The sequence below is a fragment of the Pyxicephalus adspersus genome, chromosome 7, assembly GCF_032062135.1.
Source record: "Pyxicephalus adspersus chromosome 7, UCB_Pads_2.0, whole genome shotgun sequence".
NCBI classification, from domain to species: domain Eukaryota; kingdom Metazoa; phylum Chordata; class Amphibia; order Anura; family Pyxicephalidae; genus Pyxicephalus; species Pyxicephalus adspersus.
This window is the reverse complement of record NC_092864.1, coordinates 27,005,997-27,021,822: the sequence shown is the minus strand read 5'-3', so window position 1 is coordinate 27,021,822 and position 15,826 is coordinate 27,005,997. Positions and strand designations below refer to the sequence as shown.

The window sequence follows — 15,826 nt, the reverse complement described above, 5'->3', positions numbered from 1 at the left end:
TTGTTTTTATTTAATAATAAAAAAAAAAAGAACATTCACAATAGGTTCTGTTACATAATAATAATAATTTAAAACCAAACTTTTTTCACTTAGATTTGCTATAAACAGCAATCTCTTGTGGTGTACAGTTTAAATAAAGAATAGAATGGAAAACAAAGATATATTATTGTCATCACTGTTCAGCTGGAAATAATAAATAATATATATAATTATTATCTGTGAACAGCAAGTGGCACCATAATGGTGCTGTATGCATGTATGAGACATTTCCCTAATTTCTTCTCCAATGATCAGAATGCAACATTGTTGTTTGCAGCAAGCCACAAGGTGAGAAGTTTCCAAGCTGATCTGTGCTAGGAAAGCACAACCAAGAACTGCACAGATAACAGGATTTTAATGATTGCCCCATCTCAGTCTCAGTCCTGGATGTAGATGATCAGAGAGGTGATAAAAACCTGGAAGTGTTACACTGATACATTACCGAGCATGCTGGGCTTATCATGATCCAATATATCAAATGCTCAGTTTGCTTTAAAAAAAAAGACCTCCCTTGGGTTTCATTGAAATTGGTTCTATGACTTGCTCAACTTTAGAAAACCATCAGTCACCCTATGAATGAATCCATCGCCCCATCCCCCTCCCCTCAATGAAGTTTGAATGTTTTCTATTGTGTGTGTTTAGCAACTCGGCTTGTTATACCTAAATGGGACTGAACCAGGAAAACATATTCCTCCTTCTATAAGCTGAGCCGCCAGTAAGCAGCATGTAATCAGGGTGGGGGGGGGTCACAGGGGTGAATTATTTTTTATATATGTGGCACAATACCTCAAGGCAAACAATGAAGAACAAGAAGATCACCAATTCTGAGTCCAGAAACAATTAATTTATAATCCTAATTGGGTCCAAAGAAGATGGTGATGCACAATACATGATGCTGTCACCAGTTTGTGTCACCTAACTTCTAGCCAATATGACTTTCATCTCCAAGTTGGCAGACCCCCATGTGTTGAAGGATTGGGTAAATAACCCCATTGGGGAACAGGATCAGAGCTCATGGGAGTGAGAGAAATGGCCCTCCAAAAAGTGGGGACCAGGGTCAACAGCCCTATTCTTAAATGAAATAATTGTGATGAAAGCTATATGGCCAATGCATTTCAGGAGCAAGGATCCAACACATGTAATTTCCTGATAAGTCAATATTTTCTCCAGCTGTTCAATGGGCCAAATGAAATCCTTTGAGTGACTGCCATCAGTTATGCAAAATGTTGCAAATATCATTGTCAGGGTAATCCAGGCTCTCCAGTCCCATAATCCATGCAAATAGTCAGATACGGCGTTATAATTTGTTTGTCCGGTCCGAGATGGGCCGGCAGTTCCTGAAGATTTAGAAGGAAATTAGGTGCAGGGCTCTGAGTGGCCTTGACTTGGGGCTGGTTAGGGTAGCAGTGGGGCCAGGTACAGACACCTGTGTGAGATTGGAAGTTCTATGACATGTAAGCCTGCAGAATCCCTATAGATTTCAGCATTTTGTCCCTTCCCATGATTTCCTGCGACATTGAGTGAGCTGGTACTCTATACTCACCTTCTTCTATCTTATCCCATAATTCTCTGATATTGGAAATGCTGTTGATATACAGTGAGACATAAAACTGGATCCATGGAATAGAATCCAAATCTTGCCTATTAGCATGGCGTGTCTGCAGCTATCCTAAGGGGGGGTACATAATGCACACATAGGAGGTGATTTACTGTGGAAATTTAGGCTGTACACTTACCAAGATGAGTTATCACCAAAGGATATTCCACTTAGCATACTGATTTTGGTGATGCAAAAAAATGCAATCATATGAAAGAAAATCTTTTAAAAAATGGAATTTCCTTGCACATGATTGAAGGGTAAAGCCAGCACAGCCCATTCCAGGTTTGCTGGATTATCCAGGTTCTCCCATGAAAGTTTATATTCTCCAGCCTTGGAGAGCTTTAATAAATCAGGCTCATTGTGTTCTGTGCTGTAGGGATATTGTATAGCAGTGATGGTCCAGCTGTGCAGGAATTGGAGGGATTTGTTGACACTGTGACATCATCATCACACTCACATGACATTTTCCTGGCCCCCTGCTGGTTTGTACATCTGCCATCTGTCTACAGGGGCCACAACCTGTTAACCTGCATGTAAGAGGAGGTCGGGCGGGGGGGGGGGGGGGGGGGGGGGGGGGGGTCTGTGAAGGTATGAGGCTGGATCACATTCACTCTGTATTCACAATGTGACATTCCTTGGTCCTGCTGGGCTCTGGTCTGAGAATGCAGAGCTCCAACATGTCCCATGTGTCATGCACATCACTGGATAGGCAAAGTGAAGCCAAATACACTTAGACAATGATGAAATGTGCATTACGGGTGATTTTAAGTGGATTTAAGGAATCCTTAAAATTATCTCTGATAGAGAATCTTTTTGCCCCTGTGCAAAGTAAGGAGGATGTGGAGAGATCCTCTAAAGTCCCTTCATTAAAAATAGGTCAGCTTACATTGTCTGCGGTTCTCCCATTCCCCAACTTACTGTCACCAAATCAACCATCTCCTACATCACAGGCTTTCACACCTCTCTAGGTAGATTCCTATGGAACCTGGGGAGGGGTAAACTTTGAAAGTGCAATCCAGCCTGGGGCAATTTCTCCATCTTCTCATGATTTTTCATCTGTTCTATATCCCATATAACCCTACCAGAAAAGCCAGGGATGTCACCCTTCCCCAATCATTGTGGGCAGGAGATGGAGGCAAGGTATGTTTAATTCTAATCTTTTTTGGCTTAAAATCTTGCATTAGGTGATTTATGGAGGGAGCCCAAAGAATGTAGATTGTAAGCTCTTCTGGTCCTTCTGTGACCTTCCATGTTAGTTATTTCATTGATTGTATAGCCAGATGATTATTGAATGGCGGCTATGACTGGCTCTGGGTCCCCACATAGCCTGCAAGTCACCTGGCATGGTTCAAATTCTTTGGAAGTGATCCACTGGGCCAGTCCTATTAGTCTCTGTGCAGAGGAGCTGACACTCTAATGTCCCCACACTCACACACTAATATTATACATTTATATAACTCTGATATAACACTGAGCCAGTCACCTAATCCCTGTACATCAGGTGATTACTCTGTAATGTTTTTGTCTTCATTCTTTGATGGGTCATTGGCCCTAAAGGATTCCCATGAAGTTTAGGGACCACACTTGGTTCACCTTTCACAGTAAACTTTACTTGAAGATTTATCAGCACTGGCCCTCAAGAGACTCTGTGTGTGCTGAGACCGGAATGTAGAGAATCAGAAGACACCATGGAGAACTTTCTGCTCCAATGCCTCTTCAATGTGGAAGTTTACAGAAGGATGGGGAGGGCTCTAGGTATTGCCTGTCTCAGTCACATGAGTCAGCAGAGTGGGTATATGGAGCATTCCAGACTCAATGGGGTTTTGATTTTCACACTTTTTATAGTTAGTGTGATGGTCAGGTATGCATATGGACAAAAAACCTTCCTTGCAAGGTGGTGAACGATATTCTACATGCAATGGGGACACTCTTGGGTCTGGAGAGAATGTCAGAGGGTCCTGGATAAGGGAGTGGAAGAAAATGAGTTTTTTCAGTGTTTTTCCCTTGTCAGGGTGAGTGGCTTTTTCTGTCTGTCCTTTATGTACTCTTAGATCCCAATCTCTTATCCCAATTGGTTTTTGATAAAGGGTGATATTCATAGGGAAGGGGTTGTGCTTCTGGTCTTTGTTTATTATATGTTTGGAATAAAGTTTTTATTTTTGTATATATGTTTGAAGTTTTTTGGCATGAAGCCTGATATTTATTTTCTCTTAGGTATTTATTGTAAATATATGTGTGATGTTGTGAATACAAAATCTTTCATATAAAGGAAATTTACACTCCAATGTGCCACCATACACATTTACTAAGGTTGGGATTAGCAAAATAAATACTGAATTGTAGGAAGAAATTCTGAGATAATACAATGTGTGGATAGTTTATTAACTCAGATTCCCTATAGACTGCAGAGATGGAGACATTATCCTGCCATGTACAAAGCATTTGTCAGACCACATCTGGAATATGCAGCCCAGTTTTGGTCACCAGTTCACAGAAGAGTGCAGAGAAGGGCAACTAAATTATTAAAAGGAATGGAGGAGCTAAACTATGAGGAGAGATTAGCTGAACTGAATCTATTTCCCCTTGAGAAGAGACGTATAAGGGGGGATATGATCACCCTGTATAAATATATAAATGGTCCATATAGAGAACTCTCTTCCCCATTATTCACTTTGAGATCATTACAAAGAACAAGAGGGCATTCTTTGCATTTTGAGGAAAATAAGTTTAAGCTCTGGATAAGGAAGGGATTCTTCACTGTAAAGTCTGTGAAAATGTGGAATCAGCTCCCTTGAGAAGTAGTTTCAGCAACTACTATAGATTGCTTTAAGAAAAAGCTGGATCATTTCTAGAAGCACAGAATATAACTGGGTATAAAGGCTTCTTAAGGGACTACTGATCCAGGGAATATCTGATTGCCTCTGGGATCAGGAAAGAATATTTTACCCTGTTGGAGCAAACTGAATCAGGCTTTATAAGGTTTTTTTGCCTTCCTCTGGATCGACTATGTCAATGGGTTTAATCTGTGATATGTTTATTTTCCTAGTGGTTGAACTTTTTCAACCTAACTATGTATTTATGTATGTTAAAAAAAGTGAATGCAAGTGAATGTCCAAAGCCGTCTCCATTACCCCCCTGCTGTCCATGGAAGATCACTCATTGATGTCTTGTTCATACATTTGAGTTGTGCAATGGCTCTGTGACCAGTCTGTGTAGATTATTGATGGGCCCTCTGGTCTCTCAGTCTTTGGACAGCCGTTGGCTGCAGTCAGAGGTCTCTTGCTCCAGAGCCTTGACATCTGTTATCATCATTTATTGATTCCAAAAATCATCTGCAATGCTGGCGTGTCATTAGCCGGAACCTCACAGCGAGTTCACAGGGAATGAAATTTCCATAGCATGCAGTAAATGCATCAGATTTGTTTGCACAGTAATAATAATCTTCACATTTTATTGTAAAAGCAGAACATTTCAAGACATATATCACCAATGATGGAATACGACAAGGTCATTACCAGCGATGGCCATTTGGATTCACTTTAATTGGACCCTGAGGGTAACTGAAACACTTTGCAACTGTTCCAGCTATTTTCTTGTGCCGAAAGATGCCACTCATTTTTGATAAAGTGAAAAGTGACAATAATTCATACAAAGGTCACTAAATGAGCTGGAATACCCTGCCCCCCTCCCCAGAAAAAAAAAAAAATGACATCTTTGTGGAGGTAAATTTCTCTCGAGCACCTGAATGCTTTTTTGTATGAGCAAAGTGGTAATGACGCATATTTAGTCATTTGGTGGTGAAATCAGTTTGCTGATTTCTTAGCTGGAAGAAAGTAAAATGTGAATATGGAATAACAAGTTAAAATGTGAAAATATGTTAGGAAAAATAAGACACATTTTTGTCCAGTATTTATGTAGCACCCACATATTATATAGCGCTGTACAGTTACTCACCATCCTTCGGAGGGCTCACAATCTAATGGGCATAACAAAGTCTAGTTTTTGGGGGAAGAGAAAGTAACCTTTTAGTAAGTTTTTGGGATGTAGGAAGGAGGAAACCCACGCAAACAGGAAGAGAACCTGCAAACGCCATGCAGTTAGTGTCCTGGCCGAATATGGAGCTGTGGATGCCACATGTTAGGAGGCTTGGAGAATTCATTGTTACTGTAATTGGGACATTGACAGTGTGGGAGGAAATGTTACACCTATAAGTGAACTGCTGCAGGTCCATGAGATCTCCTGAGAACATAAAGATCCTATATTGTGCTGGGGAAATAAATCCCAAGAATTGGAAATTGATTGGGGTCCATCTGTGCATATTGGGGATATCATAGTATTTGCCCCCCTCTCTCCAGTGATAGCCAGTGATCTCTTGTTATAATGTATTGGTAACCGATAACTGCAGATAGGATGATCCTCTGACCGTTCAATGTTGGTGGAAATTTCCACTGATTGCATATGAAGAAATCCTTTCTATGGGCCATAGTGCAGTTGCTTAGTGTGATGGCTGCTGTATGATGGATCGCAGTCCTAACTGCACCAAGTGTAAACTAACCAAACTTTTTAAAGCCCCCCTTGCAATGGTCACATAACCCTGCTGCCAACATTCGGGGGGGGGGGGGGGGATGGTTGCATCAGATGCATAGGTCAAATATTTTTTGAAAAAGAAGAGCGAGGTTAAAATAGTTGATGGGGTGTGTTATAGGTGCAAATGTGTTTGAATGATTGAAAGGAAGAAGAAAGAAATGGTACAGATGATAAATAATAATAATGTGTAACTATGTGAGATCAGAATTGATTAGGATTAGAATGTAAGCCTTTCTGGTTCAAAGACTGATCTGATTGGCTCAGTATTCCCTGTACAGCACCTTGGTATATGTCAGAGCTATATAAATGTATAATATTAGTGTGTTACTGTGGGGGGACATTAGAGTGTCAGCTCCTCTGTACAGAGACTGATAGGACTGTTCTCTGTACAAAGCTCTGGATATGTCAGAGCTATATAAACGTATAAAAATAGTGTGTGATTGTGTGTGGGTGAGTTGGGGGGGGGTTATTAGAATTCAAGCTTTTCTGGTACACAGACTGATATGACCGTCTCAGTGTTTGATTAGAGATTGCAATTCAAAACACACTCTTGAAGATTAGAGATGATTGAATCCAGAGACAGCCAAGCAATCAGCATTTTCAGTTTGGTGGTCTCATTCGGAATATAAGGGGTGATTAGATTGTGGCCTCCATGCATCAGGATATATAGTGGGGGTAGGGTAAACATAATATTATAGAAAGACATCTCATCTTGATAGCTGCCACCAATCAGCACCTCCAGTTCCCGTTAATTCCTTTTTATCTCAGTCACTAAGTACTTTGGCAGCTTTGTATTGCTTTATAACTCATTATCTGAGATTATCTTCTGGAAGAGGGACAGCTCGGAGTTCAGCATAGTTTATTGCAACACTTTGTGACTTTGTATAATATTTCCTTATTGTGTGCAAATATGTGACGCAATAACGTCACAAAATGAATATTGTAATGCAGAGTCGCCACTCATCCCATTAGTGCTGTACGATGGCGTTATTGTTTGACTCCTGAAACTCACAAAGGATATTTAAAGCTCATTGTACAATAAAATCACCCAAACCGCTGTAATTTGCCATTCCTGATGGACTCCAATGCATTTTGTAAGAGTTGATAAGAACTGATAATGTAATGAATAATTTATCATTATTGAAGTTATTGCTTTCTACTGTTATTGGTTTTATGATCTTTTTTTGGGATAAGCGGTGCATTTCAATGCTAATGGGGAATTTCTTTGAAAGAAATGTGGAACATCGCATGTTGCATGCATGGTTTGTCATTTAGGGAACAGTTTGTAACAGGTAAACATCTCCAGGTATCAGGTTGTTGTGACTGATGTGGATTTATATCACTGGACAATGTGATTGGCATTGGACCACATCTAGGGACATAAAGTCAGTAAGCACATGATTGTGATTGGACATTTAACTCTTTACATTCATCTCCCTGTGAGGGGGTGGGCATCTGATTGCTGAGAGATTCCATCATAAACCCCCATTATTCTTTTTGAGGTAACAGATGTGGGTAAGAAGCCCTGTTCCTTAATATTGTGACCTCTGTGCAATCTCTTTGCAGTTTCTGCAGATTTTCTGGTCATTTGCATTCATCTCTATTTGTTTACACCCAGTGATGCAAATATTTAGGCTACTTACACACAGGCAATAATTGTCGTTGGAAAGGAACGTTTGACGACCAATTGGTCGATAATGTTTAACATAAAAACTGCACAACGACTGGCCAACGACGCCGACGAATGAGGAAACGAACGACCACTTCGGCGGATCTGATTGGGCAACGATTGTTAGCTATCTATTGTGTGTACGGTCGTTCAGTGATCGTGGATGTTTCTGCAGTACACTTTCTCCTGTACATGTCATTTCCTGCATCGTTCAAACGATCGTATCTAGTGTGTGTACATTATTGGTAGATTATATTTGAACAATCGTATTGTTACAGCATGTACAGAATCATGCACAATACCATCGTTCAAAATAATCGTGCATAATAGTTGATCCGTTGTCAATTGTTCGTTTTGCTACGACAATTATTGCACGTGTGTATGTAGCCTTAGATCCCAGGCATGTCAGAGTTTCTTCCGACCCTTGTCCCTCTATGGCTCTACCTGCAGCCAATACAAATGTTTATTCAGCATTACAGAGAATTCAATTGTTCATGGAATGTTTCCCCCCTCCCCACCCATAATGAAGACAGTGAGAATTGTCTGAGAATTGATTTTGGTGACTTCATTGTGTTACTTGTTATGCAATCCAAACAGAGCAGGTCATAGACGGTTTATGGCTGGAGTTGTGTCAATAACGCCGCAGTGATGTCACCTTTACATGGGAAGAAGTTTGGACCTTCACATATGACTTTCCGTAACTCTTTACTGGCTGCAGTTGTGCGTAGAGGAACATCATCAAATCCTATGCATAATTCCTCTAAAATGTAAATGATGCTTGCAGTTTCTCACCCACATATATACAACACAGAAACACATGCAATAACATGCATATTCCTGCAGCTGTACGGTAATGCGCATCCCACATGTTGCATGATGCATTTTTACTATTCTTTTTTTTAAATATTTCTTTAATAGTTTTTATAAAAAAGAGAGAGAAGTAAAAAAAAGTTTGTAGCATTGAGGGTAAGAGAGGAGACATTATGGAGGGGAGAAGGGGTAAACAAGGGGGTGATTTCTACTCATTCCTAATTGCACCCCAATGCACATTGTGCTGCACCTCCTAGCATTCCCATTGCACTCCCCAAACAAATAAAGGTTTGATTTCTGGAAACCAGTGCTGTGTAATGCAACCTTAATCTAAATGATCGCAACACACAACAACCAAAGGCTCCAGCGCATGAGAATGCAGCAATGTTCCTGTAACACATAGATGTGAATAGGCCAGTATTTTATTCATTAATATTTCCTCTTTACTCATTCAGTGGGTATTCCATAACATAAAGATCTTGGTGCAGAGGCCCCCTTTTGAAATCTTCTTCCCTTCCCATGCTACTGATACATTTTAGTTGTTGGGAAAACTTTGGTACATTTATATTCTTGTCTTTAACATACTGACAAATATTACCTGTGATTTTTCCTTTCTGTACTGAATCTTCCCAGTTTTATTGCTGTTCATGTTCGGGCTGGTTGCAAAGTCGCTCTAAACATCTGAGGTTGGGTTTGGTTCATATAGAAATAAATAACGCTTTTCTTGGAACGCCGCATAGCTCATTCTCCATACACAGCGGGCAGTGTACAGTACCAACAAGCTTCCCGCAGCTCCCATGCACTGTAAACAATGAGCTGTAAGCTTGGCCATCCCGCAGTCCAATGTATTCCCCTCCAAGTTCTCTGCACCCCCTGCTGAATTTTTAACAAACATACAGAAATGTTTTCTACTGTAGGTCAGCCACATTACACTAAGGTTTATGTTTCTCCTCTTCTGTTCCTGGCAGTGGGAGGTGAATGCTGCAGAGAATGTGACACAAGTGCAATGTTCCGCATGTTCAATGGCCAGCACCATACTGTGCCCCCAGGGGTATGTCCATGACACTCATACAAGAAGTGTGGTAAATGGTCATTCAACCTGTGATAGAAACCCAGCTTCCTGATCACTTTTTAGTTATGGCCCAATTGTTCTACACTTAGCAATTCTGTGCCAAAATAATCAGCATTAAAGCCCAATCTTTCAAGATTTGTCAAGCTTGAAATTTCGACTCCAATAACCTCTGATTAGTCATAATGTGGCTGATAGGAGATGCCTATCGGGCTGTAGATCCTGTGCTGTGCACCACTGCAGTATCACACCCCATTTATTCTGTCCGGCGGTGTCACTTGTGGCAAAGAGAATAAGGAAATCCCCTGCTTCTCTTTAGCTGTGCAGCCTGAGTTGTACATTCTCAGCATTCACAGCACATACTCTGAGGCTGTACACAACTGAAGGGGATTTTTAGAGCAGATTAGTCCCTGGTTCAATCCTGCGCTGCCCTTGGCTGCTGGGACTTTTTAGCCTTTTGCTCCAAGTCCCAAGTGCTTGTTTTGGTATTAAGCTGGGCTGATTTGCTGCTGGTGGGATTTATTTGTTGGATTTACTGTTGCTGACTTTACCTGTTTCTGATCCTGCGATTGTATTGTGTCTGAACCGATCTTTTGCCTGTGACCCCAACTCTGGTTTTGTCTTTCCCTTGGATAGATTGTCTGGTGGACGGATTACCTGTGAATGACCTCTGACTCTGTATTCTGGAATTGTCTCTGCTGGAATCTCCTGTACTGCAATATTGTGGGCCCCTGGTCCTCTGTCAGTCCTTCCCCAGACGCCGTTCCTTGCACACATAAGTCATGGAGGTAACAGTGTCCTGGGATAGTGCAACTACACTCCCGAGGCTGAGCGGGGGGTTGTTATAGGCAAAGATTGTGGCATTGGATTGGATGACTGGGATCTGGCGAGCACTGGTACCGGACCAGGGCCTTACAGTGGCCTTATAAGTTATTCACATAGTATTATATTAGTACTGTGTATTTTTATCTCATTATCTCTTTTTTTCAAATCCTGAGACTTTCTTTTCTTTTGTGGCAGCTCCTTGGCATTGAGAGTTGATGGGCTTGCAATTATCTATCATTTCTCACAAGTTTTCGTCTCTCCATCTAAAAGAGAAGCAAATGCTAAAACCCTAGCTTAGGTGTTTAATCTTCTATGAACCTGGCATTTCATTGTCATTCCTCAGCAATCCAGGGTGCAATGCAGGTTTTGGAAATGATGTTTTCCAGTTTATTGTGTTGAGTTTATAGGTCATTGACTTGCTGGATGAACACTGCCTCGGTTTTAACACTATTGTGCAGGGATTTGGCACTGAAGTGCATTCTATACATTGTAATAAACCTTTGCTGAAAATCTGGTCATTATTAAGTCATTCACTTTTAGATTATTTTGGGCCCCGGGCCAAGAGTCAAACTGGGTCCCCTTGGCTAAATACAACAGGAACATAATTCTGCATAAAATGTATCTAGTGTTCTCCAATATATTGTTTTATTTTAAATTTTCCAAAATGCTATTTTTTTACACCATGGAGTGGATCCTGCTGGAGGATACAATACTGCTGTTGTAAGGGTACAGATGTGCCAGTTGGGACTTGGAGGGGCTCTGGGCAATAGCCAAGTTTGCCACCCCCAAACACGGGTTGCTGCACTGTTGGTATTCCTGTGATCAAGCAGTTCCACAGTCAGTTCTGTTTTTAGTAAGTCATTCCAGAACAAAGCAGATGCACCTTACGGTAATTATGGCGAGTAGTTGGCACGGGCAAAGATTACTCTGCAGCTTTGGAACACGGCCAGTGCATAATTCACACAGATTCACCTGTTTTTAATGGACTTGCTTAAAACATTAGTAACCATGCAACAGGTTGCAAGAAGAATCTTGGATTTAGAAGAAGACGTTTCAAAAAAAATGGTTAGACTAACCATTCATGGCAACATATTTAGGACCATTGTTGTGTGCATTTGGGAATTGAGCACATTCGGACGTTTATTTATTGTAAACTGCAGCGGCACCTTAATAAATGTTCACTTAATAATAATTCAGCTTAATCTCTTTTAGGGGTCATTTTTAAAAAAAACTAAAAGCAATGATGGAAGACTTTTTTGGCTACATTTCCATCAAATACATTAAAATGTTTTCTTTTCCATATCACACATTTTATGCTTATGCTGCAATGATTGCAGGGTCAGATTAACATTAAATGGGAAATGTTGTGTTGGTGGCTTTGTTAACTCTTACCAAGCTTTCGTCGTTGCTTTGTCCAGCGGCCAAGTGGCCTGCGGACAGAGAGCTATGCACAAGGCACAAGTGGAAGAAGGCAAGCATGTTTTATCTGCAATGGGACAGCGCAGAACTCCGTGTGGGGAAAATTTACATGAGAAATGGCCCGGCTGCAAAAGCCATTTCATCCCCATTGTTTCAGTAACGCAGCTGTCATTTGTGCTACATGACGCCTGCGTCCTTGTACCATGCTAATTTTTCCAGGGACAATTTTTTTACAATGAGCTGTGCGGCTTCTAACAGAAATCTCTTTATGGGCCGAGCCCCAGGGAGTTCCCAAGTCTGCCAGGCCGAACAATAGCCGAGAGCTGTAAGCGAGCATGTCTGTGGACATAATATGGCATGAAGAGTATTGAGGCAGCTTCCAATCTGCCCGCCGTTAACACCTGGTAAAAATGCCTTCTGGAAATTAATCAAGATATCAATCAATGGCTGACAAAAACATTGCGCCCCTTCCACGCCATAAAAGTCAGCGGAGATGTCTTCTGTCGCTAATAGTACATTACATTTTACTAATAACCTTCGCCCATCACTCGTATAAAGAAATGGGAGTGTGCAACCCAAGAAGTACAGGAAAGGGGGCAACTGAGGGGAGGCAGTCACCATGATGGGGCGCATCAGCCAGCAGTGGAAACAAATTGGATAATAATAGCAGTAACAATAATAACAAGTTTTAAATATTAACATATTCTTATGTCTACTATGTTAAAGTCACATTGAATATAAACCTGAGAACAAAAATGTCATATATTGCATCTTACCTGTCCTTCAATGTGGCGGCTGCATTCATTTCTCTTATCAGGCTATGGAAAAGCGGTGTTGTCACCCTGCAACGTGGGACTACAAAACATTTACTTCACTGCTTTTTTTTTATAATATACAAGTTCTGTAGTCCTCATCTACTTCCTGATACCATTATTTGATTGCACACTGCACTGAAATGGATAATTTTGGTTTGTGGCAAGGAGAGCGCTGACGTCTTGAGTCATGTGACAGTGCTGGAGGTTAGTTGCTAGACCCGAGCCCGCTCAATGGGAGAATGCCCAAAAACACTGGATATGGGCATCAGCTCCAATGGAAATGGAAGGGCATGGGCTCACTGGCAAGGTGAGCACTGGAGGTTCTGGGACTTTTACAAAAACATTATCACTTTACCCTAAAGGAGCAAGATGACAGGTTGTCTTTAGGTTATCTTTAGGTTCAGACATTTTTTTTTTTCTGCGGCGCCATGATAGTTTATGTTTTTTTTTTTAAATGCTTCTTTTCTACTTTTACATTCTGAATCCATATCTATAGAATCTGGCCTTTATTACTGCAGCCTTATTAATATCCCCTCAAAGGTAAATGATCAGATAAGGCAAAATAAAGTTCATTTTACGTTGACGAGTCAATCATTTAGAAAGAAAAGAGCAATTATTACAAAAAAATGTCGGCGGTAAACGGCTCCTGGTTTAACCCCTTGTAGCCCCAGGAGGTGAAAAGGCCGGCGAAGAAAAGCTGTGTGAAGCGGCCCATGAGACGATTACTTTTGCAAACTTCCCAACTGGAACGACTTGTGAGCCCAGGTAATCTGGACATCGGGCCTTTGAAGTAAAAGCCTTTTTAGAAACAGTTTAACCTTGCCGGCTGTGGTTTTAAAACAAGAGAAATCAATCAGCCGGGAATTACTGAAGAATTATTTGACGCCATCGATGAAAACTCTTTAAGTGTTCTTCCATTAACGCTTTTTTTTTTCCTCCCTTTAAAGGTTCCCACAGAGGAGGAAAGGAAGGGAGCGAGAGGTGTGACATTGTGAGTCCGGGCTTGTGCTGGCGGTTATTATGTCAAGAAAAACTATTAAAATCCTCCGTAACTCCATTCCCTTTCAGCACGACAATTAGCTGCGCTTTGATGTTGGGAGGAGAACCCGGCTTTAGTTTGGCTGGTTACACAAAGGCAGAAATGTTTTCTGCTACAACACTGACTTTGGAATTCAGCTGAAAATCACAAATTCCACGCTTGGCATCGACGACATTTTGTATTCATTAAAACTTAATAAGTTCTTAGAAGGAATTTCTGCTTCTATCACTTGTAAAGGCGATCGTTTCAATGGAAAATGTTTCAGCAAGTTGTGTTAAAGGGCCAAGCAAAACCTTCACTGAGCCAGATAGGATAATATTTTACAACAGCAACACAGACACAAAAAAAATTAAAATGGTTTATTTTTTAATTGAATAGGAAAAGACTTTCTTATACGCTCCTTGCAGACTTGTAGTTGAAAATAGCAAATGTCAGCCACATAGTTAGACAATCACTTTGTCATGAGGTTGAGTGTGGCTGAGTTTTGGTTCTTCCTCCACAAGAGGAAAAGCAAAATGCCAGAAGCCACTTGTTGCTTTCAGGAACGGCGCCACAATCCACCACGACCATAGCCGTTCTCATTCAGTTGAATAGGAGAGGTCGGTAGTATGGTTGAGCCTCCACTAGGATGCTATGGTCGGCCACAAGAATAAAATGGCCCATAGGGAACTTCTTGAGACTTCTTAACTGTGGCTGTGAAATCTACATTTATATTGAATTCCTCTAGAAATACAGCAGCGCATTTGTACCTCTGTGCTTTGAGCCTCATAGCTGTACGAGATCATTTAAACCAACTGTTTTACAATGGGGGACTCTCAAAATAACTTTCAGGTCTTCAGAGTACCCCTGCTTTAATTACTATATCCACTGCTCACAGTATATTAGTATGGTGGTCAAGGAGAAGAATTCCTCTGATATTGCTGGCCCTTACAGATAGCCAAAAAGATCATTAGTGTCACCTATACTTACCTGATAGGCACAAACTGCTCATTGCTCAAGGAACCCCCAGCAACCTCTGCAGGAACAATGTGGGCAACCTGTTCTAACAAGAGGAAGCAAAGCCCTGCCTCTAGCAAGATGCTAATAGGGGAAATATATTTTGCTGGAAGACCCAGGAAATATAGGTGACCAGTTCTTTGTTTTCTGCTTGCCAATTTTGAACACATCATAAAGGGGAGGATAAATGCTAAGAATGCAAAAAATAAAGGGTTCATTTCAAGTTATAGGTCAGATGTCAGAGATGCATTTATTGGATGATGTTGTGTTAGGTTAGGAGTTAAGGGGTAATTTTCCAGGTTTTGTGGGGCAGAGGCAAGTTTTAGGCTCAAGATAATTTATAATGGTAACAGATAATTTATATTTTTATATTATATTCGGTGAATTTCCAGCATCAAGACTGAGGAGCTGCAAATAAACAAATGGCACATTGCATGACCTTTATGGGTGCATTGCACCTATATCAGATTTGCCCTCATTTGGAGCATTCTATAGATGGGCATAGAGGGTGGACAGAAAACCAATGCCCAAGATAAAAAGTGTCCAAGGGGGGCAAAGGCCAATTTAATAAGGGGATCAGTAAACCAGCAGGGACAGGATTGGATCTTTGATATTTGCATAGGGACTAATGACAAGCAGCATTGCTGGAAGCTGACATCTTCATTGCTTTTTCATTGGACCTGATTTATTAAAGCTTTTCAAGACTGGAGAAGATAGACTACCATAGGAGAACCTGAGTGTTCCAGCAAACCTGAAATGGATTGCTTGAAAATAATTTGCTATTTGTTGGAAAATGTTTTCAATCCTGGACCAGATGCATTCAAGGTTTGCTGTACTACCCAGGTTTACCCATGACAGTTTATCTTCTCCAGTCTTTGAGAACTTAAATCACTTCCGTTCTGAAAAAAACACTGAGCACATTTACAGCCCAGTTGTCATTATATTGCTAACAATAGAC

The 15,826-nt window shown here is 40.9% G+C and overlaps 1 long non-coding RNA gene across 1 annotated transcript in view; it reads left to right on the top strand.

Annotated features, from left to right (window-relative positions):
* Window positions 1-3,501: 3,501 nt before the first annotated feature.
* LOC140335362 (uncharacterized) overlaps window positions 3,502-15,826 on the top strand; it is a 63,431-nt gene continuing 51,106 nt past the window's right edge. Inside the window, exon 1 of the long non-coding RNA XR_011921687.1 lies at window positions 3,502-3,651. This is a non-coding gene — a long non-coding RNA (uncharacterized lncRNA). The remainder of the gene's footprint in view (window positions 3,652-15,826) is intronic.